This window comes from Anas platyrhynchos, chromosome 12 (assembly GCF_047663525.1).
Source record: "Anas platyrhynchos isolate ZD024472 breed Pekin duck chromosome 12, IASCAAS_PekinDuck_T2T, whole genome shotgun sequence".
In the NCBI taxonomy this organism is placed as follows: domain Eukaryota; kingdom Metazoa; phylum Chordata; class Aves; order Anseriformes; family Anatidae; genus Anas; species Anas platyrhynchos.
Window position 1 is genome coordinate 23,131,451 of NC_092598.1, and position 26,416 is coordinate 23,157,866.

At 39.9% G+C, this 26,416-nt stretch overlaps 1 pseudogene; it reads right to left on the reverse strand.

Moving 5' to 3' along the window:
* Positions 1-3,352: 3,352 nt before the first annotated feature.
* LOC140003534 (kinesin-like protein KIF27) overlaps positions 3,353-26,416 on the reverse strand; it is a 41,403-nt pseudogene continuing 18,339 nt past the window's right edge.

Below are 26,416 nucleotides of genomic sequence, written 5' to 3' on the forward strand. Positions count from 1 at the left end.
TGCGAGCATTTCTAACCAGTCCTACCTTACCAGTCAGGCATTTTTGTTAAATGCTCCAGGGAATTCTATACATATTGTACAAGTGTGACTTTTGCTTCAATATGCACATTACAGACCCTTCACTTCAGAATGAGAACTACCAAGAATTCACGAGCTTCTTCCTCTAAGCCCAGAATGCACGTTGATGTGTTTGCGTTCTGCTCTGCAAAATGGCATGGCAACTTTACAACAGCTACAGACTTCTGCGTAGTAGCTTTTTACTTATTGTCAATCCCAGCTAAGATGCTTGCTTTTCCCACCCAGCTAAGATGCTTGCTTTTCCCATGAGTCTTGTTTTCCCCATTATTTTTCCACTTCAAGAAAGACATTTGGTTATCTCTTTTCCTTTATCCGCACGTGACACTGCTACCTGTGTTTTTCTCAGATCTATTTCATGGCTGATCTTTGTCTCCACTTCCTCTGTTATAAATCCCTACATCTGTTAGATTTGGACTCCTGTTTTCAAACACCTTGGTAACTTTTTGCTTTTTGAGATGCTTCTACTTTCTTAAAGAAGAAAGACCTGGATGTACAAGTCAAGTATCTCCAAAGAAAGGAAGCATGCAGAATTCATGAGAAAAGCCACAAAGCAAATTGCCAGCTGATTCACAGCATACCTGATCATTTTGTTTTCCAAGATATTAAAAACACCACGGCTGTGCTGGCCAAGAGGAAATGTGGCAATTCCCTTCGGGCTTGGAGTACTTACGACACTCAAGATACTAATGCTTATCTGGTATCTTTTCAATATTGAGTACCTTGTGTTCTTTTGCCCAAGGTGAAGACAGGCAGTTTTGGAACCAACAGACTACACCTGGGTAGCCAGATAGTATACCATATAGGCATCCTTCTTCACTTCTATGAAATTCTGAAGTGGTTCACCTGGGAAATACAACAGCAGCATAGTTGTTAGACAGCCAGTCATGTGAAAGGCTTTGTTCAATTGACTGCTGCTTGTAAGCAATAATTACATCATGACAGAAAGTGACAGAGTGACAAAATTTTTTAGTGCATAACTCCGGTCTGTATGTGAATAGCTGGATTAGTATGAATGGGAAAGAACCACTTAAGTAAATCTACACAGGAAATAAAGATAGATAGAATCATTTTTGTCTGTTCTTCTAAAAGCTGTCTATTAATTATGAAGCCACAGCACTGCTTCAAATGCTGGAATTGACACTGTTCCTGTAAATTTACACTGTTCCTTTCATTTCATTAGACCAACTATACAGAGTTGTATAGAGAAGACTATTCTTGTGAAGAAGAGTTGTATAGCATAGCCTAAGTACCCTAAATCTAAGCAGGTAAAATCATACCTAGTAAAGAACATGTCTTTCTTTCATGAGGTAAGTGTAAGAGCATTCCCAAAATTCCGTCCTGACTTGGGGAACAACAAACCAAAACTGTGCAAAAGAAATCATGAGCCACTGGGATGAGTGCTCTGGCAAGCAGACCCAGATTCTTCAGATTCTTTGCAGCAAATCTACCCAGGCTATCATTTGCACTTCCTATCTACTTCAGTGCAACCAACTTTTGATTTATCCTCGGAGTATTTCTCAAGTTTTTCAGTCCTTCCCCAGACCTCTCCCCTTCACACGGTCCATGAAGCCCACCTTCAGCCAGAGAGGAGGCATGGCCACCCTGAAGAAAGAAAATTAATGGGGACAGTCCCTGCCACCTCATCCTAGTACTACGTACTGGGACCAGGTTGCCATAGGCATCTGTCCCTGGAGTGGAGCAGGGTGGAGCATTAATCAGAAAGGAATTTGTCTCTATTGCCGAGAGCAAGCCACATTCCTCATGGATATCACAAGTCTTCTTTTCATTCCCTGTGGAGCTCTTGAAGCCCTCTGCTCAGGGAACCTCACTGCTGGAGACCCCTGTATGTTCTACAGGGACTCCTGGTACCTCAAGTGACCTGAGGCGTGGATTTCACAGCTCAACTGGAAGCTTGAGCGATGCATAAGCCTTAGGTATTGCAACCTGTTCCTTCCTTAGATCTCTCCTTACCTACGTATGGACAAGATTGTCAGGTGTTGTTTTTGAACCTTCCAGTACCCACTAATCACTGAATTGAAAAAGCCAATCTGCAAGCAAGGACTGGATTTCCAACAAAAAACGGAGAGAAGCACTGGAAAAGCTGTTGTGAACAATAGCCCCCTCTTGTGTGTTAAAGGAGCAGCAGGTCTGTGTCTGCATAGGCCTGAGCTTTGGAGCTTTACGCAAACTTGGTAAACTTGTGAGGAAAGCAACCAGTGCAAGTGGCTTCCCCAAGGGGCGACTGGACAGAAGCGAACGCCTGACAGTGGCTGCCCAAGCTGACGGCTTAGCTTTGGTCTGGATATATCATAAGCTTTGTTGTGCAGGGTAGAAGTGAATTTCCGTCATGAAAAACAGCCCGGTGCTGTATGATATCATGTTTATTTCATAAAGAAGCAAGGAGGGAGGAAAACTTGACTGTTTTCTAAGACTCTTGCACATCCTCAGCACATTGAGCACGTAGGTCCTAGCACTGCACTAGTAAGGGAAGACCTCAATCAGGAGCAGATTATTCTTGATTAATTTAAACTGGGGGAGCGGGAATCACACCAGACAAAGACGTCCTTTTCACCAACATAGTTTATTTTGCCTGTCACGGCTCTACACGAAGACAGTAAAAAGGTAACAAATAAGGCAATATTCCCTCCTTCCCCTTCCCTCTCTTCCCCTCCACTTCCTTCCCCGACTCTCTCCTCCCCTATACTCCCGTACATTCCCCCCACACACACTCCCCTACACTCTCCTCACCTACACTCCCCTACACACACCTCCCCTACACACTGCTCCCCTACACTCCTCTACACTCTGCTCCCCTACCCTCTTCTTCACCCAGTTCCCCTACACTCCCCTACACTCTGCTCCCCTACCCTCTTCTTCACTCAGTTCCCCTACACTCTCCTACACTCTGCTCCCCTACCCTCCCCTACATTCTGCTCCCCTACCCTCTTCTTCACTCAGTTCCCCTACACTCCCCTACACACACCTCCCCTACCTTCCCCTTCACTCTGTTCCCCTACACTCCCCTTCCCTACACTCCCCTCCACTCTCCTCTCCTACACTCCCCTATACTCTCCTCCCCTACGCTCCCCTACACTCTCCTCACCAAACAATCCCCTCCCCTACACTACCCTACACTACCATACACTACCCTACACTCCACTACACTCTGCTCCCCTGCCCTCCCCTGCCCTCCCGTGCCCTCCCCTGCCCTCCCCAGAACTCCCCTGCCCTCCCCTGCCCTTCCCTCCCCTCCCATTCTCGTTTTTACCCTTCCCTCCCCTCCCTCCCGTTCTCTTCATTCCCTCCCCTTCCCTCCCGTCTTCTCCTTTCTTCTTCTCCTCTCTTCTCCTTTCTTTCACAAATTGCAATGGAGAACAGGGAGAAGCATCACTTCCAGTCACTTCCGTCGTTCTCGTAGCTTGTGTCACTGCCTGATTCGTGGCAATCCATCAGCAGTATCCAGAAGCGTTCCAGCTGCTGTGCTACTAGGTGAGCAGCAGTCTCCAAGGGGCAATCACGGACTTCTTGCTGTGGCTCGGACACGGCACTTTCAAGTCCACCCTGGCTTGGCCATGTCCTCTTGCTACGTCCCCACCTACATTACAGTTCTGTTTAGAAGCCGAAGCACGGTGCTGAAGTAGTTCCACTCCTTCCATTTGCAATGATTGAGTTTATCTAGCCAAGTGGTTTCTGTCCATAGAACACAAGAAAGAGGTTTTGCTTAGAAACAACGCAAGGAGGACTTCTTTTCCACATGGGCAAGGAATAGTCACGCTTTTCTAATGGAGACTCTAGTGGAAGAGAGAATGACAGATCATTCCGAGAGCTTTGAAATATCCCTTGGGGATGCTTAGTGCAGAGGACCAGAGGAAAGCTGTCCAAAGGACACCAGAGAATCACTCTGAATTACTTCCTCACAGACACATGTCCTTACTATGTCTGATATGGCTTCATGTCTGATATGGCTTCAGCTGGTTTCAGGGTTCTTGTTCACCTAAAACCTAAATTCGGAGTTGTAAATGAAGATGGAAAGATTGACAAATGTATAAATCACTGATGGGGAAAAAAAAAAAAAAGAAAAAAAAGTGCTTTGAGAACTTTGGCCATTAGCCCTGGAAAGCATCAAAGTACTGTCCTCTGAAGCAAATGCCTTCTTCTCTTGACACCTAAAGAGGTAAATCAATCCAATGTTGTAACATTAGAAAAGCAAACACTAAACACAAGCAAAGGAGAAGAACACAAGTAAGCAATTGCAATGCCTATGGGGCTATTGCAGGGTTAGGCAAAGAACTATTGTACCATGAAATCTTGGGATAGAAGAAATATTATGTGCATTTTTTACTGTTTCATTTGTTGAGCTAATTTAGAAGTGGATATAAAATTGTTTTCTTTTTTTTTTTTTCCTCTTGAGTTCACTCCTTTTTATAGGATTTCATAATAGAATAGATATATACTAAAAAAAAAAAAAAAAAAAAAAAAAAAAGATTCCAAGCAGGTAATCATATTCACAATTATTTTTTCAATCCAGAAACAATAGCAAGGATGAGCTGAAAAGTATTTCTATGCCATTAGAGTGTCAAGGTGTGTCCCATACGTTAGTAACAGTCAGAGGATTCATTTTGGAGAACAAAAGATATCTTGAAAGAAGTAAAGACAGAAGTAAATATGTATGCATGTACATCTCTCTCTCTCTACAGAAACCTAAGAAACTCGTATGCAGGTTAGCTTCTTGCGCTCTCTTCTCAAAGTTCTAGTGAATACAGCATCAGTGTGTGTTCCAAACATTACCCTCAGTCCAGCACGGATACACACGAGAGGTCAGTCTGCAGGTTGTGCAGGCCAAGAAACTGCTCTGGCTTGATGGGAAGAGCCAAGGCAGAAGTTGCTGTCAGAGAAAAGATGCTGTCAAAGCGTGTCACGTCCATGCTAGAGCCTCTCTCCCACCATCTAGCTCTACTGCATCTAGATGCATCTATACTAGAGCGTCGCTACTTAGCCAGTCTGGGGGATCTTAGGAGCCTTCTGAAGACCCAGAGGAGGGGCTCTTTGTCCTTTCTGTTTTAACAGCCAGTGAAAACTCTTAGCGTTTGACACAGAGTGGCTGAAAAACACAAAGTGGACTTGCAATCTTCACAGCTTCGAAGCAAGTGGAGATTGTGGAGGTTGTGGAGTAACCAAGGAAACTGTTGATCTAGAAGCAGCCTACAGATTGTGTTTAGCCAGGGCCTTGTATTGCCCTTCTGGCTGATCTGCCAGCAATTCAAGAAAGTCTCCCTGGCAAGCCAGCCCTGGAGTCACCCAAAACTTGGTGAAACCCATGAGATTAGAAAGGAGACAGTTGCACTCCATAAACTGCAGGTTTCTGTGCTTTTTGATTGCTTGCTTGCTTGCTTGTTTTCCAGGCTGAATTGGATTAGCTGGACAAGTTGGCAGCTGCCTACAGACAAATACCTTATCAGGAGTCTAAACTACGGGATTGCTCTAACTGAGAACAATGAATTGGACTTGACGTTCTTAGGAAGTCTTTCCAGCTACGCTTTCTACCACTACAGAAATGCACCTGATTCTTTCACAAAGCTTACGCGTGCTGACTGCAAATAGTCCTCATCATTCTCCATTGCCTTCCTCATCTCCATTCTCTTTTGGCCCGTGAAGCTTTTCCGAGCAGAGATGAAGAGCAGCTCTAATACGCAGTCTGGGATTCTGCAAAGGAAAAGAAGAATCCTCCTGAAAACTCTTTGCAACCTCACCCACCATCCCCAAAGCAAAGAAGAGCAAAAGAACACCGCTTGATCACAGCAAGCATCAACTCGAGCATAGGTCTCCTGCAAGTGTAGCGGGGTTCAACAGCTGCCGAACAAGCTTAAGGAGCACACCCAGAATCAAGTCCATCAAACCGTGTCTTCAAACAGGTGCTTGAAAGAGTTAGGTTTTCTTAGGCGTGAGGAATGAAAAAGAAAGCAAGAACTGACAACTTACCAGCACACAGTTTCCCTCGAGCTTGCTTGGCTTCATTCCACACCTGAGGCTGGGCTCCCAAGCAGGATTGAGCAGCATTGTGCAGAAATGCCAAAGCCTCCCCAGCTGTGCTGGATCTTCAGCCCGAAGGGCTTTGGCTCTGTTGCCTCCTCAGCAACATGGGCAATTGCCCAGGCAAGCCGGAGTCCAGCAGCTTGACTCAGGAAGCGCAGCCCCCCCTTGCCACCGCTTGCCGCTCACACCAGGAGCCCCCGCGGTGGTGGCAGCCGTTGCGCGGCGCTTGGTGCAGTGCGGTGCGTTGCGGGCAGAGGGCTGCGGGCTCCTTCTCCTCGGGGGCGGCTCTGCCATGGGGCGTCCGCCACGGGGCTGCTGAGGCGGTGGGGGGCTCCATGGGGGAGCGGAGGGCGACGTGCGCTGGGGCTGGGATGGGCCTGGGGCTGGGGCACCGCGCCGCCGCCGCCATGCCAAGCAGCACTCCTGGCATCTGTGCTGCAGAGCCAGCCAGTGTGATGCCTTGGCGTTTGTGACTTCACAGAATCACAGAATGTCTACGTTGGAAGAGACCTCAAGACCATCGAGTGCCAAACAAAGGCAACTCTGCATTTCCTTCTTAAACACCCGGTTTCTTCAGAAAAACAAAACAAAACAAAACAAAACAAAAACAAAACAAAAAACACAGAACTTCATCCCTCACACGGGATTCCCGAAGTGAGCCTGCAGGGGCTGCCAAAGGCAGCAGCTCCTCAAGCACTGCTCCCACATGGCTCCCTACCACGGGCTCCATCCATCCCCCAGGAGCAAACTTGGTCAAACTAAGCCCCTTTGGAGATATTGGATGGCAGGCCTTACCAAATGCCGGACAAAGGAGAAGATCTAACCCATTTCGGAAACCAATATTTGCAACAACATCTTACAGTTTGGTGCAAGCAACTAGAACAAATCAATGTTTTAGGCACTAGACCTTTTATTTGCCTCCCAAGGGGAAGGATGCACTTTAATCAATATTAGTTGCTGTATGTGTGTAAATGAGGCAGGAGGAATTGAGACTGAGCACGAAAACATTTGGGGAAAGACTACGGTAATAAGGTGATTAGTCTAAGGTGATTACATAAGGTAATTCAAGATGACACCTCCTGGGGTTTTCGAGAATTATGCAACAAAATCACCTTTTTGGTTACCCAACTTTTCTTGGCTTAAGCAATCGTTTAGAGGAATCCTGATCTTCTTTTTAAGAGTAGTAGTCTTGACTTGTGTAGTGGTACAATGTGCATTTTGGTGCTGTATGAAGGACTAGATTATGATACCTGGAAGTGTAACTGAAACAAGCACCAAGTCAAAACTGGTAAGAATTTAATGAAAACTTTTAATCAAGAAGGATTGTAATAAGCCAAAGAATTTGCTTAGGCTCAAGAAAAGGGGGGACTTGAGACAGGGAACAAGATAAAGACTGGTGATTCCTAGGTCTGAGCTAGCACCATTGTATGTTAAGGACCCGAAAGACAAGGAAGTAAAAGACTGTGTCTTTTACTTTCCGCTGGCTCTTTGCTTGTAATACAAGCTTCACCATTCTAACTTGCAATTTAGGCAATCTTAAAACAACTGAACCATGACAGTAAAATATGAAATTCTTCGTATTTTCAAAAGTAGTCTGCAATTTCATTAGCAGAACACACAAAACATAGTCTTTGAATGTGACTTTAATGTACACAGGGATTTTTGTTATTTTTAAAGCTCATCACTTTTTTATTGCATTGTATTATGCCCCAAAATATATTCAGAGGAAAGATAACTAAAGGTAATTATACAAAAATACTGAGCGCTTCTTACAAACGTTACAAACATATGGATTTGAAAAAGTTAGAAATTCACAGGGACATTCATCCTTCTACATTTCGCTACAGTTTGGCTGCGATGGATGTTTCCTCACAGCAAAACATGTCCTGGACTACATGCTTCTTTGTGTATTAGACACAGAATAATCTTCCCCATGCTCATTTACAGTCCAACCTGTGCAATATTCATGTTCACACCGTCACAGCATACTTTCGAGTAATGAACCTCTAGGCTTATTATCCTGCCTGGAGAGCTAAACCTCAATTCACTCTGGTAGCAACAGATGCATATGTGACCAGCATCTACGTGTTACAAAGACATGGCACTACCTCAAGTGTGACGAAATAGAACCATCAGTTAAGAGGAAGAATGAGTCACACTGAGCCTTAAGACGAAACACGGGGCCAAGAAGGCTGCACTGTGCGTGTGAAGTGGTGGTGGTGGCAGTGTGAGGTGTAAGACAACCAAGATAATGACAATGATTAAACCATTTTTGCTTCTACACTAGAACTACTTCATTTTAAGTTTGAGTTGTGGTTAGTAGGACCTGGAACAATCAAAAAAACTTTTCATAGTTGTTTGTTGGTCCTTTTTTTTTTTTTTTTTTTTTTTTGGTCAAAGCATAGATCACATTAGGAAGCTTATCTTCTTACTACAAATATCTAGGTCTTTTAACCTTAATAAAGAATGATTTTAGTTAACTGGAAGTATGGACCTCCTCATTGACAATCTTCCAAGAAATAACTTCTATGAAATCAAGTGCTGGCAGCAAAATCAAGTTGATTGTTTAAAATACTGGCATCTAAAAGCATAGCATATTACACATTTGTTAATTATAATGCCATTCAGAGTCTTTCAGATCATAAAATACCGTTTTCTCAACCACAACAGTGTGAGACTGTAGCTTCTGAAATTATGCTCGAATCCACAGAAAACCAAACATGAATTTAGAACAGTGTTATACCACTGCCTCTATTACAAACTGATGTTGTCTCTCCTTTGCAAGTGTGGGGAGATGTAGTACCTTCCTGGATAAGAGTTAGTTCAGTAAAAATATGAGTTTTATGTCTATCTGATATACTTCTGTCTGTTTGCTACCCCTCAAATGATCTACTGACAAACACAAAAGCATTTTAAGATCATGTACTTACATTTAGTAGGTGCCATTAGTTGATGGGGTGACTCTCCAAAAAAGCCCTTCAATTTCTTCTTCAGCTCTCTGCTGGTTTTCTCTAGAATAAAAGAAGTCTTTTTCCAGTTGCTGGACTTTTACTTCATACTCTTTCAAGGTTTCTGCAATACCTTCACCATCTTGTTCTAGGGCAAGTAAAACTAGTATGAGAATCAAATCTTCACTTCACTTCTCTGTGCCAAAATCAAGATGCCCAGCTAGAGAATGTCCTGTATTTTGCTGACACTCTGCTTTCAGGGTGTACATTTAAACTAGTATGACAGAGGAGCAAAAAGCCCATGCCAACCCCAATTCTCCATTTTAATAGGAGCATTTAGAGGATAAAGATCAAGGGGATTGCTATCTTTCACCTTTCCAATGTCAACAAATTGAATATAAAAATGTGACAATTCTGACCGTTTTTTAAAAATGGTCAGCTTTTTTCTTTTATACAAGCACCTTGTGTCTGTTCATCAGCATCCTACACGACATCAGAATTAGTAACAGCCAAAATGTTATCTTTCTACCTCATATCTTCTTTTTTCTTTCATATGAAACACAGTATTTCTCAACAGTGACTAAAGATAATATCTGCTGTACAATTCCCCTTGGAAAACAAACAAGCACCCTTGAAATGATGCAGTATCAACTGTAGTTTTTTCTCATGTTCTCTGTGTTGTAACATCAGCTGCCTGTCACACTGCAACTTGATGTGCTCAAGTGCAGATTCCAATTCACGTTTTATATTTTCCTGGTCTATGACCTTCATCTCCTGTTCTTCAGTCTGCAGTTGTAATTTACGTTCAGACTCTCGCAGGCCAACAATCTAAGACAATCTAATACACTTCTATCAAACCATTTCAACAAATGCTTTTACAGTTCTGCTTAATAGATGAATGGATACAAAAGCAATTGTCTGTATAAGCTGTAAGCTTATACTGGAAACAGATTTGCCTGCTGACACGAGTTCACACTTCAGAATTGAGCTCTGTAGATTTTGATCACATGGACTAGTGGATTTTTTAATGCCCTGTGCAGAACTTAAACTGATACAAGAGTTTTTTTCCTGTTTCTGGAAAACTGCCAATTTGTGTACCACAGACAACTTGTTCACAAAATCACCCAAGGTTCACCCATGGGCAAAGAGAGACACCAAGTCCTAATGCATTTCTTTTTTATGTTTCCAGGTGTCATTACGATTCTTCAGTATATGGTGGTAAGCGCTTGTTTGCAGAAAGATTTTATAATGGATTTGGAAAAAAGAAATACTATCCTGAGGTTAATAAAGACTGCAGGTGGGAAGAATTTCAATACGACACCACTGTTTAAATATGTTGCTACTTGAGAAGTTAGCAGCATAAAGCAGTGGAAAGGAGCAAGGAAATTTCCAGAGTTGCAACACCTTTTAAGCTAATGACACCAAAACAAGATACAAACAAGTAATAGAAAAGCATCCTTTTTTATGTTGATGTCAAGATGCAAAATATCCAAATTAACAACAGATGTGAGTAACCTAAGCAGGCTTTCAAGGAAAGTGGATTAAATTGACTTTACTTCTTGACACTATTTCATTTAACTATTTAGTGCAATAACAGGTAATAGGATAAAATATTGATCATTAGCCAAAGCAAACCTTGTTAAAGTATTTGAAGAGGATAGCTCTGAGCTCATCAGCAGACAAGGAAACTAGTTTTCCTATTGCATTATCCTCACTCTGTGAAAGGATCTGTGAAGAGGATCTAAGCAAGTACTGGCGACTCTGAATACTTTCATTCTTGTAATTAATAGCAGCCTCCAGGGCTTCAATTCCTTCTTCCAGCTGCAAAAGGACATGTTCTTCCTACACAGAAACACAGGAGTGAGATTGTAAAAAAAGTACAAAACAAACCTTTGTGTGCATAAGACATTAACTTCATTCTCAAAGGTGAATCTAAATTGAAGAGCAAGACTAACTAGTAGTAGTACAGAGAATGGAATGGGAAAAATAAGAGGAAGAGTACAAATCTAGAACCTGCTTGGAGCAAGCAGGAAATGTCTTGATATCCCTTCCACAGACCAGAGTTCAAACAAATGGTTCATCACCACAAAAGCCTACATTCTATTCTTCCTCCATTTTCCCCTCCCCACAATTTGATGACTTCTATTACTTTTTCAGTTGAACAAGTTTTCTAATTAGCGATTAATGAACCAATCAGATCTGTAAGCAGTTTGGTGACCATTATCTGTGCAGGAAGGTGGCAGAAATTCATGCCCTGAAGTATTGCAGAAGATTCTGTGGAGTGAAGCAAATAGGATTCTTTCTGGCATGCTATCAGCTCAGTAATAGGCCCCAACTGCTGCTTCTCAAGACCTAAAACAAATCTGTGTATTTTACATCAATTTATTCAATCTTCAACTTAATTATACTGATCAATTCAAGTGTGTAACATCCACAATATGGCTTATTTTCATTGTAACTATATGGAGGCCTTCAGGTGAGGTTTGGTCTTTCACAAAAGCCTATGAAAAAAAAAATCAAGGGACATCACTATTAGAGTACTTCACCTTGTTCTATGTCCTGATAGGAAAATAGCTGCCTAAGATAAATTGATGGACATCCTGTTTCATTATTTCTAATTATAGAATTGTTAGGCCAGCGACATTTGTCCGGACTCTAGCTAAAGTAAGTAAGTTCCTCTGAAAGTATATGTTGTTCACTGTTATGGAAGTAGTGCCATTATAGCAGTATTTTCATGTCGGCTGTTAACAAAAACACCCAACCTCAGTTCCTTGATTCTCTACTGTCTAATACTGGGAGACATTTTAGGTCATGATTGGAATACTTTATTATACAACATTGCCTAAAACTTTGATGTATCTCAGAGATAGTTACTTACTTCAGCTGACAACACTTTTCAGTTACCCTCTTTCAGTTTCTCATCCACACTATTTCTTCTTCTGAGTAGCTGATCCCTTTCCTTCTGAAGAACCTGAATTTTTTCCAGAATGTCTGTCTTATCTTCAGTAGTGCTGTCCTGAAGCTGCATACCTTTATCACACAATTCCTGGTCCAGCATACTTAAGCGAGTAGACAATTTCATACTATCTTTGTTTAAAGCCTTTAAAAAAAGAAAAAAAAGAGAGAGAGAGAGAGAAAGAAATAAGAGGAAGAATGAAAGAAACCGTAAATATAAAACTCCTTCCCCATAAACATGTACATGAGACTGTCGCATCCTAAAGTGGAAGACCTGTCTACTTCTTGTAAAGGGATGCCATTTAGGCTAAGTAGACAGCTACCATAAAATTTACTATTTAATCAAAAGATGAAAGAAAACAAAGAAAAGCAATGTGCAGTTTTCTACATATCTTACATGAGTTAGTCATTACGGTGACAATGACATTTCAATTTCTGTTTCTCAGTAGCCAAAGTAAATAATACAGAATGTTTCTCTGCCATGTTCTCTACTTTGCAGGCATTGAGCAATTTTTTAGATATCGTTATTTAATGTGCTGCAATAACAGAACTTTGGAAGTCAGATTTTGTTTTGTTGTTAGAATTTCGGGGATATCATGTAAAAAAAGGTTATTACATTCTATTATTCATGTTTAAAATGTTCATTTGATCAAGCCACACAATAATGTAATGGCAGCGCTAGAGATACAAGTCGCATGGCTTAAACCTCTTCTGTTATCCGGCTGCCCTCCTCCCATAGTCTTTTCAGGCAGCTCTACAATTGTGTTAAATTTCTTTCTTTCTTTCTTTTTTTTTTTTCTTAAATCACCTGGCTAGATCTCAGTTTCTTGATTTCTAGGAGGCTCTTCTCTTGCAATAATGCTTCTTTTTTAGCTACAATGGCTTCTCTTTTCTTTAAATCTTCTTCTAGTTCCGCTAACTGTTGGTGCTGTTGAAGAATTCTTTCCATTTCTTCATCCAGCCATTTCTTTTGCTCTTCTAACTTCTACAATTTAAACAGAGATCCAGAGAGCATTAACGAGGACTATTTGGGTCAGAATTTTATGACTATGTTTTTCCTCTTTTAGAGTAACTGATAAAACGTGAGAAATCAACATTTCAATTCTTAACATTAAGTGATCAACAGAATCCTGATTCAGGATAATACAGAAATAGGACTGACTTAAGGAGAGGCTCAGCAATGTTATATTACTACATCTTATGCAAACAATTTTATCAGATGCTTTTAAGGAAATGTATTATTTTCCTAAAAACAGTTATAGAAATAGATGTCATATATAGAATGACAACAACTAAGTTTGAAAGGTACCACAAGAAATCAGCTAGCCCATCCTCATTGCATGATTCTTGCCCAAGACCAAGATTTGTGGAAAAACACATCGTGATGAGAAACTGCGATGCTGAAAGAAAGAAAAAATGGGAGTTCTGATCCTGCTAGCAGAGTCTATTATAAGTCTCTTCTGAAGCAATGGTTTATCAGTGGGCATATTGCTGGTATGGCTAAGAAGTTGCTTTTATTTCGTTTTTTAAATTGATTTTCACCTCTAAAGACTTTGGTTAACTCATGAAACTCTCATGTTCCAATGTCTAGTTCTGAAATCATGCAGGTAGCACTGTTGCACAGGAAACCTACTATTCTAACACTGTCATGAACAACCAAAACCATAGCCGTCTGTCATATTTGTCAGATGGGAAAAGAAATAAACAAACAAACCGTGCAACATTTATAACAGAGCTCATCAGAATCACCTTCAAGCCTACCAGACAACCAAACTCGTTGAATTTCCAGCTATCTGAATTACTACCTTTGACAAGTCATAGAAAAAACAAAGACATTACAGCCCTCTCTTTTCGTTCATTCAAAACCAGTTAAAGAGCTTCTTGACTTGTCTCAGTTTTTGCTACAAAAAAAAAAAAAAAAAAAAAAACAATTTAAAAAAAAAACAGGGGAGGGAGGACGGAATACTCTTCTTCCAAACGCTTTACAAAGATGACACGGGGTGAATAAAGACCTTTCTTTTCAGTGTCCACACAGATTTGGAATAGATTAGCTACCTCTGATTTCTGTAAAGTCCACACCGAGTTATTTTTCTTCTTTTTAAATGCAGCAATCTCTCTGTCTTTAAGAATCTTCTGTTGCTGTTCCATCTTAAGCTGAAGTTCCTCTAAACAAAAACAAACAAACAAAACTTTCTTTCTGCCTCAGTCAGTGTGTTTTTCAAACACATTTAATGACAGAATCTACACAATCATTAAATCAGAAATATTGAACTAATTTACATGCAAAATTGCAACTCAGGGCTAGACATCACATAATAACATTCAAAAAAATAGCTGAAGAGAAAGGAAGAATGAAGATTTCTGTGAAAATACTTATACACAATTTCTTCAGTGTCTAGTAAGCAATTACTTAAAAGGACAAAATCTGGTAGTATAGTACATTGCCTTTGGGAAAACAAAGGTCAAACTGGTTGATCTTATTCTTTGTCATAAGGAAACAGAAAGAATCCTACTTTAATTTGTAGCTGGTCCCGCTGAAGCTCTGCTTCTAGTTGCTTCTTTTTTTTCACTCTCCTCACGCAGTCTTTTCTCTAGCAGGGTCTGCTGATGCTTCATCTGAGCCACGTTCTGTTCAAGTTCTATTGCTCGTTTTTCACTTTGGTTAGATAGAGAAGCCAGATTCTTAGTGTCTTGCTTCTTCTTCTGTAAGGCCTGAATGTTCATGGAAAATTTCAGCTTAACAACAGGAAAACTTAAAACTAAAACCCGACTCAGGTTAATTCTCTATTTCACTGAGTTAGGACAGTGAGCAAGACTTGCTACATTTTGCCACAACAATCACACATTATCTCTAAGGTCTCTGAGCCTTCGTAAAATCATCAAAGACAGAACTATCTAACTACTTAGTTGTTAAATAGTAGTGGGTATAACTGTGTGAAGGTTCTCATTGGCTACTTCAATCCAACTAGCTTCAATTGTGTGAAGCTGGTGAGAGTTTCACAAGCAGAGTGTACGGATTTCAAAGGTGATGCTGAGACAGGAATTTGCAAATCCTAATGGTCATATTGGAAATACCTGCACTTTCAGCTTAGCTGCATCCATCTTCTTTCGGAACTCTCTTTGCAGCTTGGCTTTCTCAGCTCCTTATTCTCCAGCTCCTGAAGCTGCTTTTGAGTTTCGGCCAGTTCCATTTTGGCCTGCTCGGATTCTTGCTCCGATTTAGTTATCTTCAAAGAATATTGCCTTCTTACACACTCTGCATCCTTACCTTAAAGACATCATACCCAAATAGTTTTAAAACAGCAAGCTAATAATTTGCAATGTATCACTTAAACCTGTAATTGAATCGTTACTTACTTCATCCTGATTAAACCAAAAATTTCTGAGACATTTTCCAAACCTAAACAAACAGCTCCCTTATAACACTGAAATATAGATGAACAAAGGAATCTTAAATCTGAACTCTTCATAAATCATCTGATGTCACCAAAAAAAGTAACACCTGAGTGCCACATCAAGTGAAAATTTTCTGCCTACTGCAGTCCTTGACAAAATAGCTTGCCTGTATTATTATGTTTTTTGTTGTTTGTTTGTATGTTTGTTTGTTTGTTCCCCAGAAGAATATGCTACATATTTCTCAGCTTTCAACTTGGTAATCAGCAAAAAACTCTCGATTGTGTTTCTACTGATTTGCCCTGTTCGGGCAATCTGATTTGCTCTGTTTGGGATTCCGTAAGTACTGTTACTGGGGGCGCACAATGTTTCTCAATGCCAAAAGACTGCCTCAGGAGAATATGTACACACTAGAAGAGTGTGATTGAAACAGGTAAGCACAGATCTTTAGGGTCATCACAATGATAAGTTTCTGGCAAGCATATATATATCAGGACAGGTGTGTAATGATATAGGCTAACAGGGACACTGACCTTTTCCCTCATCCACTTCTGACTCCTGCTTCTCTACTGCTATGATGGCAATGCAAGCATTCCCAGCACAGTGTCGTATCTTCTCTCCTATCCCAGACACTGGGTGACAAACACATGTCCATGAAGAGATCAGTTGCACTAAGCATACATGAAAAATTACACTATAGGTGGACAAACACAATAAGCTACAAAACACAAAAAAATATTTAACAAACAAATCTGCAGATCACAGCTGAGTAGGACACAATAAAAATTTGCAGCCTTCAATGCACTCATAGCAAGTAATTCATAGAAGTTAGGAAACTGTAAGTTACCAGAAGTATTCCCGCAGAAGAAAATTACCCAAAAACTAAGATATGCAGGTCTTCAGAAGTTTTGTGTCTTTTTTCTTGCTTATTTCTGAATGTCTTCATTTCAATTTTTCAGTCACTTACCTGTTCTTACTAATTCCTTAATAAGTTCTTCTTTCATTTTAATGTTAAGTGCAAGTTCTCCCATTTTTTGCTTGGCCTCAGTGAGTCTCAACTCTGAATTCTTTAACTTCTGCATGTTAAAAACATGACTTTTCTGGAGGCAGTTGATTTCTTCACCTTGAAAGAAAACAAAACAATGTGGAGACCAAAAAAAAAAGGAATAAAAAAGGAATAAAAGGAATACACTCTTTAGCCAAAAGACAGTGATCTGAAATATAGTATGTATAGAATTCTTACAAATGAAGCGAAAGAGCCAAAAGGAGAGAGTATTGCAAAGAGTCTTTTCCCTGCCGTCTAAATATGGAAATGACAGCATGCATTAGCATTTCAAGAATGCTAATGAATGCTAATCTGAGAGAGAAAAAACATATTTAATTTAAGCATTTTCAGTGCATCTCTGATGAAATAATAGCATGTTTCCTTTTCTTGAACTAGTACTAGATTTGTAGGTCAAGTGCTTTCTCGCTAGTAAGTAGTACTCAAACATTAAGGTCACTGATGTCAATTTCAGAAAAGGGAAAAGGAAAATAATTAAAAAATAAATTTATGTTGAGCTATAATGAAAAAAGTATTTGTAGCAAATAAAGACATTTTGATGAGAAAAATAATTACATGTGATAAAGACATTATTGCATATTCTAGTATTATATCTAACACAATTTACTCTCATGACTTCCATTTTACCTGTGGCTGTATCAGTCTGTGGCACAGATTTGTCACATAAGCTGGACTTGTCAACTTGACATTTCATGTCACTTTGCTCAAAGGGAAAGCACAGAGAAGCCTGTTTTCGTGTCCATTTTTTGTTTATTGAATGCCTAAGAAAGAATGGAAAACATGATACATTCTAAACACAAAGGGATTTTTTTTTCTTTTAACTTTATATAAAGTACATGATATTAAAGAGAAGAGTGCCAAACTGAGAAAGCTTACATAAGCATTTGCACCTTCTTCTTCCCATGCTTGATCTTGTTGGATGATGTCCCCAAAACAAAGATCATGCAATCTTTATCGCATCAAAAAAATGTGGTTTTTAAACTAGTTTCATAATATGCCTAGTTGGTCCTGCAAATTTATTTTAAGTAGTATCACAAATGGCCTCACATTACAGTAGGATTAGGCAGTAATATTATATTTGCTATATATTTATCTGTAACAAAAGTTAAAGAAAAAATTACCTAAATGAGAAAAAAAAAATAAATTACTTTTGACTGTCTGTATTTTCTTTCTCTTCATCACTCTGATAGAGAGGTGGCAGTGAAGGACTTCATCTTGATCTTCTATGTAGCTCAGTATCATCTGGCTACGAGCACGGAATCCTGCCATCATCCGAGCCAGGGAAAAAGCAGGGGGACTGGTATACACCTGCCAAAAAGCACCAAAAAAACACTTGGAATAGTTCAGTAATTCTTCATTGATATTCCAATAGTATTTCAGTTTAAAAGTCTATCACTACCTGACCTTGTATGCAGAATTGCAGGTGTTTAAATAATATTTCTGAGTACCTGTGTACCAGAAGGTTTTGCAAGAGAAGGTTCTGCTTAGAACACTTGTCCCAAGTGCAAAAGAAGGTACTGTTACCAACTTATTACCCAAAATGTTCAGTTTATCAGTACAGAATAATCATTCATTTTGGGAATGCTTCCTATCTGAACTGTTAAACATTGCACAAAAAGATCACTAAAGACTACAGCTTTATGACTGTGATAAATTCTGTGTTTTAAGTCAATTTGTATGGGGCTTTGAGCAACCTGATCTAGTGAAAGGTGTCTCTGTCCATGGCAGAGTTGGACTAGATGATTTTTAAAGGTCCCTTCAAACTCCAGCCATTCTGGGATTCAAAATGTAAGCCAATAGATTTTGGACAACTGGGACATAGCGTGTGTTGCAAGACATTCAAAAGTACTTTTTCAGTCTTCAATGCTAAAATGCTTCAAAGCTAAACAGCAGCTGACAAGAGGTCACCATAATTTGTCACGCCCAATAGAATTATTGAACAATAACTGTTAAAAAAAATATAATGCTTAGGTAGACCTTACCTTTCGTGTCTCTGTCCCTGAAGATGGGTAAAGCGAGTGTAGCAGACTCTTTGTGAGTGGGACACTGTATGGCCTTCTTGCAGATGCCGTAACAGCAGGCCCATCTCCACAAGCACTTGAGAAGTCCCAAGTTTTCACAACCATAAACTTCTCTAATTTTTCTTTTAGCTGATCAATAAGGATTTGCTGTTCCACCATTTTTTCATTCTCATATGAAAAAAACAAAAACAAAAACGGTTGCTGATCATCAGATTTGCATCATACCTTTCTAAATTCATTATAAAGGTCAGTCTTCTTGTATATCATTCACTAACTCTAAATTCTTCTGCAGTGCACAGGCAAATTCTGCAACAAACTGAAAATTCTCTGGCATGACAGGTAGAATCTTACCTCTCCCCAAACTCCAATCATTTTTTTGAGACATTTTTGTCTCTAAAGGACCTGTCCTATATAAATTACGTCAGCTAGATTTAGACATCTAGTGAGAAGTAGATGACATATTTATCAGCCCTTGCTTGCCTTATTTGTGTGTTCATGGATAAATAAAACGGTAATTCAAGAAAAATGTTCAAATGAAGCACATGGTCTGAGTTTAAAGAATGAAATGTACATACATGTAGGCTTCCTCTTCCTCTTGGAGTGGTCCAACTTGAAAGATTATTTTTATTAATTAACATTCATAAAATTGTACGTGACCCCAGGATCCCCTGTATCAACCGTTACTTTCTTTTCTACCCAGCCTCAAATTTGTCGGTAATGCTAGTTTGAAGAACTTACTTGCCTTTCCTACAGCAATCTCTGTGCATTGTTCAAAATTACATATCTTCACTGAACTGATTTATCCATAAGGCCAAGACCATACAATTTTCAGTCTTCTCTGTTCCTTTCAGAATACATCGAAAATCTTGCCTACCAACAGGAAATTTGAATAACAGCTAGAGATAGTTAACTAAAGTATGCATTCTCCTACTTTGAATCATATATTTTTTATTTATTCTTTTTTTCTCATCTTCTTAGACTGCAAGTCCTTTCCCCATACATAGACAATGCCCCACAAATTGACATTTTGTTGGAATACAATACATAATATTTCTGTGTCATAGCAAAAAGAATATATATGTCAATACCATACATTTTATGATTGTGGAAGTAGTAATGGGCAACTCCACCTTGCAAATTTTTTTTTTTTTTAATCCCTATAAGACTCTGTCCCTTATGCCCTTGTACATACAACCCCATAGTGCATAACCTGTTTCATAAATACATGGGTACAAACATTTACATGCTACTTTTACAGTTCTTATTCTGTCATGTATCATTGAAACGACACTTTCCTGTGCATACAACTTTAAGCCATTTGACACAAGCATTTGATTTAATTATTATACTGATTTTTCTGTTTTTAAGTAAAAGTGAGAGCTGCGATCTTTTGCCTACAGTACAACTGTTTCTGTTCATAACATCTGCCTCGTATCCTCCATAGGATACAATTATAAGCATAATCGTATATAAGCATCTATGTGTATTAGAAGCATGGATTATTTCAGTCTAATAAGCTGACAATATGCAGTATGGGTTAAAAAAGGAAAACACACAAAAAAAGCCTATCCAGAGATGACAGAACAGAAAAAAAGTTACAGAGGGAAGGAAAAGATGGTGACCAGTGTACTTACCTTTCATTCATTGACTCTCCCCAAGCCATCAGCAAAGAAGAGGAAAAAGGAGGAAAAGGAGGAAAAGGAGAATAAGGAGGAAAAGGAGAATAAGGAGAATAAGGAGAATAAGGAAAAAAAGGAGAAAAAGGAGAAGAGTACTAACTAGCCATGTTTATGCTGTTCCCTTTAAAAAAGGTCAGATCTATCATCCTATAAAGTCAGATCTATCAACTATCCTATATATGGTCTCCTGGATCTTGAAATGCTATTCACTTACTACCCATTACAATTTCATTAGCATATACAAGATCTAGAGAGGGAAGGAGGCAAGCAGTGTTTCCACTGTGTCACTCAGCTTCTTGTAATAGTAAACTCTCAGAATACTAGGATGAAATTCTGTCTTAAAAAGTCAAAAGGCAACAATACTTTACTCTCACACTGAATAAAGATATAACAAAGCATGTTTCTACACAGCCTTTCAATTAAAGCATTCTGTAGGAACTTGATGGTCTTTTTGAGATTCTAAACAATCTTTTAAAGCCTTTCAAGTCCTAAATCATGAATCGTCCTGAAACAACTTAGCAACAACACAGATCTGGAGGAAGGCAGGAAGCAAAGAGAGGGTGAATGAATCACTTAATATCATACAGGAAGGCTGTGGCAGTTAGGCTGATACACAAACTTCAGGAATCACAGTACTGTGATTCACCCACTAGATGATCTCAGCTCATTAGGGAATACAGCTCTAATTCAAACAAGGTGCTTGTAAGACTGGTAGGTGTTTACATCCAAAAAAATTCTGAAGGATCTGTCTTGAAATCATGAGTACATTCCTATAGTGGATGGATGGTTCGATATAGATACATGTAATATATGCCAGAGGAAAAATACCTGTAATCTATGTGTTTCTTCAGCCTTCTTTAAAGATTCCAGTTGCTCTTCATTTTCCTGTATTAATGTCTTTATCTGATTCTGCAATATCTTCAATTCATGATCCTTCTGGATGAATACTTCCTCATCCATAGCTAGAGCCTGCTAGATAATAAAAGGAAAATTCAGCCAGTGGAAAAGCAGGCATTGTTATTCTTGAAGTTGGAAAATTAAATACATACATATATTTATTTGTTGTTCAAAGATGTGATTGGAACTGCAAAGTTGGGATGTATATATGGCAAATTCTCCCACCATAGAATCACAGAACAGCTGAGGCTGGAAAGGACCTCTGGAGGTCACCTGGTTTAACCCCTGGCTCAAGCAAGGCCACCTTGAGCAGGATGCCCAGGACCATGTCCAGGTGGCTTTTGATGGTCTCAGAGGATGACTCCACCTCTTTGGGCAACTTGTTCCAGTGCACAGCCACGGCCACCACACAGTACACAAGTGCTTCCAGATGTTAGCCTAGAAGCTCTTGTGCCCACTGCCTTTTGTCCTGGCTGCACGTTCACTGCACCTTCCCTTCAGGTATTTGTAAGACATTGCTAAAATCCCCCACTGAGCCTCCTCTTCTCCAAACTGAACAGTCCCATCTCTCTCAGCCTTTCCTCATTGGAGAGGTGCTCCAGTCCCTTAAGCATCTTTGTGGCCCTCTGCTGCACTTTTTCCATTATGTCCCTGAATCTCTTGCATGGGGGAGCCCGGAACTGAACAGAATCAAGCAGAATGCAGTAGAGAAGTTGGAAAGGACCTACAAAGATCATCAAGTCCAACTGGCTGACCACTTCAGGACTAACCTAAAGTTACAGCATGTTATTGCGGGCAGTGCCCAAACGCCTCCTGAATACTGACAGGCATGGGGCACCAAACAGCTCGCTAGGAAGCCGGTGCCAGTGTCTGACCATCCTCATGGTACAGAAATTTTCCCTGATGTCCAGCGTGAACTGGACATCCCCCACAGCTTTGTGCCATTCCCATGCATTCTTCCCTCAGTTACCAGCAGCACAGACCAGCACCTTCCCTCCTCAGCAAGTTGCTGAGAGCCATGAGGTCGCCTCTTGGCCTCCTATTCTTCAGACTGGACAACACAAGTGTTCTCAGTCTCTCCTCATAGGACCTGCCTTCCAGCCCTTCTACCAGCTTTGTTGCCTTCCTCTTCACACTTTCAATTATCTTCACATCCTTTTTCAACTGGGGTGCCCCTGAGCACACGATACTCAAGGTGAGGCCACATCAATGCTAAATATGGTGGGAGACTCCTCTTTTGACTGGCTGCCTATGCTGTGTATAACGCACCACAAAATACAGTTTGCAACTGCAACTGGACACACTACTCCAGCTGTGGCCTCACTGAGCGGAAGGATCACATCTGTTGACCTGTTAGTGACACTTTGCCTAGTGCAGCCAACAAAACCACTAGCCTTCTTAGGAGGAAGGGCACATGGCTGACTCATGTTCAACTTGGTGGCCACCAGGACGCCCAGCTCCTTTTCTGCAGGGCTGCTTTCCAGCAGGGTGGCCCCCGGCATGCACTAGTGCCTGCAGTTGTTCCTCTTCAGGTGCAGGACTCTGAACTTGCCCTTGCTGAACTTCATGAGGTTCTTGTCAGCCCACCTTTCTAGGCTGTCAAGGTCCCTGTGGCTATGGCAGCATGGCCCTCTGGGGAATCAGCTGCTCCCTTCAAAAGTGGTTTCCACCAGTCGTTTCTTTACTTCTGTTTCTCATCTATTGATTTTGTTTTGACAAGTTTCTTTCTCCCAAAGGAAATAATGGACCCATAACCAACACTACCTTACAAAGTGGGTATTTAAATCCAATTACTTTCTTCGGTGTGCTGTGAGATTTGGCTGTAAAATCTCAGCATCAATCATAATATTAATACACTTCTCAAACAAAAAAATAAGGATGGCCCTCCTCATTTTTCATCTCAAAGAAGAGCCTAAAGATTAAAGAAATTATAATGTTATTTTTTTTCAGATGTTTTTCTGGGTAAGTGATCCAATAGTGATTGAAGGTTACTTCCAAATGTAGTTGGCCTTCCAGAAAACCTTTAGGAGCCAAATGCAAAGTATAGACACACTATGTCTTACCATTCTAAAGACAGATACTTCTGTACAACTGTATCTTTTCTGTACAACCTATATCTTTCAAGTAAATACAACTCTTAAGAGCTGCTCAAGAGCCTTTATTGCCCTGTTTATTTTAGCATCTCCCTAACCATCTCCTCCGAGCTGTGGATGGCATGCTTACCTGGGTATCTTTCAGTTTAAACCCAGCTCTTACACTGTTTTGAACCTGGGAAGCAGAGCTTTACAATAAGCCAGAGAAAAAAAATGAAGAATAAATAACAGAGCTGTAATTTAGGATGATGAGAACCAAGAAAAGCCAGAATTTGTGTATGCGATTGCGAGGTAACAATCTACAGGCTTACCAGAATTCAGTGTGAAAAATGAAAATAGGTTGATTTTATAAAATTCTAACTTGTTGGAACTCTATCTCCTCCTCCTACAAGACAGACACATTAGCTTTCCTGATTTGTTCATAGGTACCTAAACAATCAACTTAGAATGAAATACCTGGCAGTTCTTTAGTTCTCTCCTCAGCTGAAGAATTGTGATATGATGGGGCTCTTGCATGGTGCCAGTTCCAGTGTCAATTTGCTGCACGGTGAGAGCTTCCTGCTTTTTAAGCTAACATCATCATTCAAATCAACCAGGAATGGGAAGGCTTCGTCCAAACAGTTTCTGTAGCTGAAGCACTGAACTTGAAGCTGGGTGAGCTGTTCTTCTAGCAAACTGATTCGGGTTCTTTCTTGATTTAAGTCATGTCAACACTGATTACCAACTTGTTGGTTCTGCAAAGCTTCTCGGAGCAATCTGATTTCAAGTTCCATTTCATCAATCCGGTCTTGATCAGGGTTGTAGTTGACAACTGGTTTATTTCTAATGTTTTTGGCTCTGTTTGCATATTTGAGCGAATTTAAAGATTCATCAAAGTCTGATGAGGATGGACTTATACATGTTATCATGACAGTCTTGGCGTTCCCTCCTAGGGAGTCTTTCAGAATGCGAGTGATTTTAGCATCCCTGTATGGAATATGTACGCTTTTCCTTTTTGGGTCTCCAAGAGCACTGATGACATTTCCCAAGGCCAACAAACCACTATTGATTTGAATTGATTCTTTGAATCCTTCACTGGTATTTCCAGTCTTTGTCACCCTCTCTGATCCTGCCAAATCCACAAAATGGAACTTTGAAGCAATCATCTGGACTGATTTCCAAGATGAATCCTGTGGATCACTATTTTTTTTGAGACTCTGCAGATTGTTTCTGACAAATACTGATAGTAAAAATGGCATGTGATCGACTAGAGTGTTCGTTCATTTGTGTTGTGCCTGCGTGACGAGCTGCATTGCCACTTTCCAACAGGCTCATCACTTCATCTGCACATTCTACTTGGAATTCCTTAGCACCAACAATCACTTCAAACACCAAAAGAAAATCAGAATAATTACATTAATTTTAAACTTTTCAGTAAAAGTTTACTGCAATTATGAAAAGTCAATCTATAAACACAAATCACAGAAGCATACAAGCCTGCATTATTATAAGGTCGTAGCACATAGCTAAATAAAATAAAACAGTATGTGGAAAGCATGAAGTACAGCACATCTGAAACCTGCAGAAATAGAATATATGGGTGTATTTTGTCACACCATTTGAAACAGTATTGTAAACAGAATACACAGAATACACTTAGGTGTTTACACATCGTCTTATGCAATTTGCAACCTAGTGCTATCTAGAAAAAAAGTATGAGCAAACCTAGCTCAAAGCTTACTTTGTCAGTTAAAAAAAAAAAAAAAGACAGAAATTTTGAAAGTTTGTAGTAAAAGTGACTCCCACCCTATGTTAAGAACATAGTTCTTAGTGGAATGGAAGCAGATATTTACAGCATAAGTAGCTTAACAAATATAACTTTGAAGTGAGAAGCAAAGGCTTAATCTTAAAGCATTCATTCAACTGAATAATCATGCACAATTGTGTTTCTATGCTGAATTTGCAGAAACAGTAACAGTACTACCTTACCACCTGATGCTGCTTCTGGAGGAACATTGATATTGTTCATAGGAATCTCAAATGAAGGCTGCTTCAGATCAGCTAAACTGAATTGATATTTTGAAAACGTGACTTCGTCTAGTATTAGTCATCGGTAAGCTCTCTTTTCAAGAGATGGAAACAATAATTTGTGCACACAACAGAAATCAAATGCACGAAGTTCTAGAGCTGAAATCCTACCTGTATTTCCGTTTTCATCTTCTCAGATATGTAAATCTTTCACAGAGGTCTCCAACTCCAATAAAACTCAAAGTTCTTCCTCGTAAACCTCTATATAAGATACCTTCACTCGGAAATTGATGTTATGGTTTTCAGAAATATGCTGAAATAACTCCTGAATAGCCCGTGGGATTATGCCTTTTTCATCCTCTGAAAATGATGCTAAAATAGAAACACAGATGTCACAGACACTTGCAGTCATTCTGTCACACAAATTACAAAGACTAAAACTAAAGAGAAGTCTGCGAGGTTTATCACTCAATATAATAAGGAATAGGAAGAGCTCAGTTTTCCCAAGTTTTCATGTAAAGATTTGCTTTTCTGTTGATCAGAAATGCATGGAAATGATACAGAACTTTACTACTTTCTGCGGGTACGAGACTACAAGAAAATTAAATTAGTAAAAAATCACGTTAGAAGAAAAAAATATTTTGAACTTCCTAATGAATTAATGATAAAACTTCAAATCCTTTATGCAAAAAGAACGAATACATAATTTTCAGGGTTTCAAATTCAGAATCAAGGACCAAGAAAAATCCAGATAGTCTTCTAATTCCTGCTACTCCACTTCTTCTCTCTTATTCAGCAGAACAGACAAACAAATTGTGACTTCTCGATACGGAAGGGAAGATAACCAGAGCTGGTGATACACGATTTCAGGGAAAGTCAGAAAGCAAAATTGTATACATGCAGAAGCTGAAGAATTCTTCTGCGAACTAATACAGAAAAATAGTAGTTTCCAGTCTCAGGTGTTTGAGAAACACTGACTTGGAAATACCAAGTAAGTCGAATAGTAGAGTTTCAGATATCTGCCTTTAAAAAAGCAAAATTTGAATTCCACATAAAGTTCAACAAGGCCAATATGCAAGGTTCTGCACTTGTGCTGGAACAGTTCCAAGCACAACTACAGTCTGGACAGAAAACAGATTGAGAGCAGCCTTGAGGAGAAGGACCTGGCGGTGTTGGATGATGAGAATCTCCACCTGAGCCAGCAATGTGTGCTTCCAGCCCAGAAAGCCAACCATATCCTGGGCTGCAT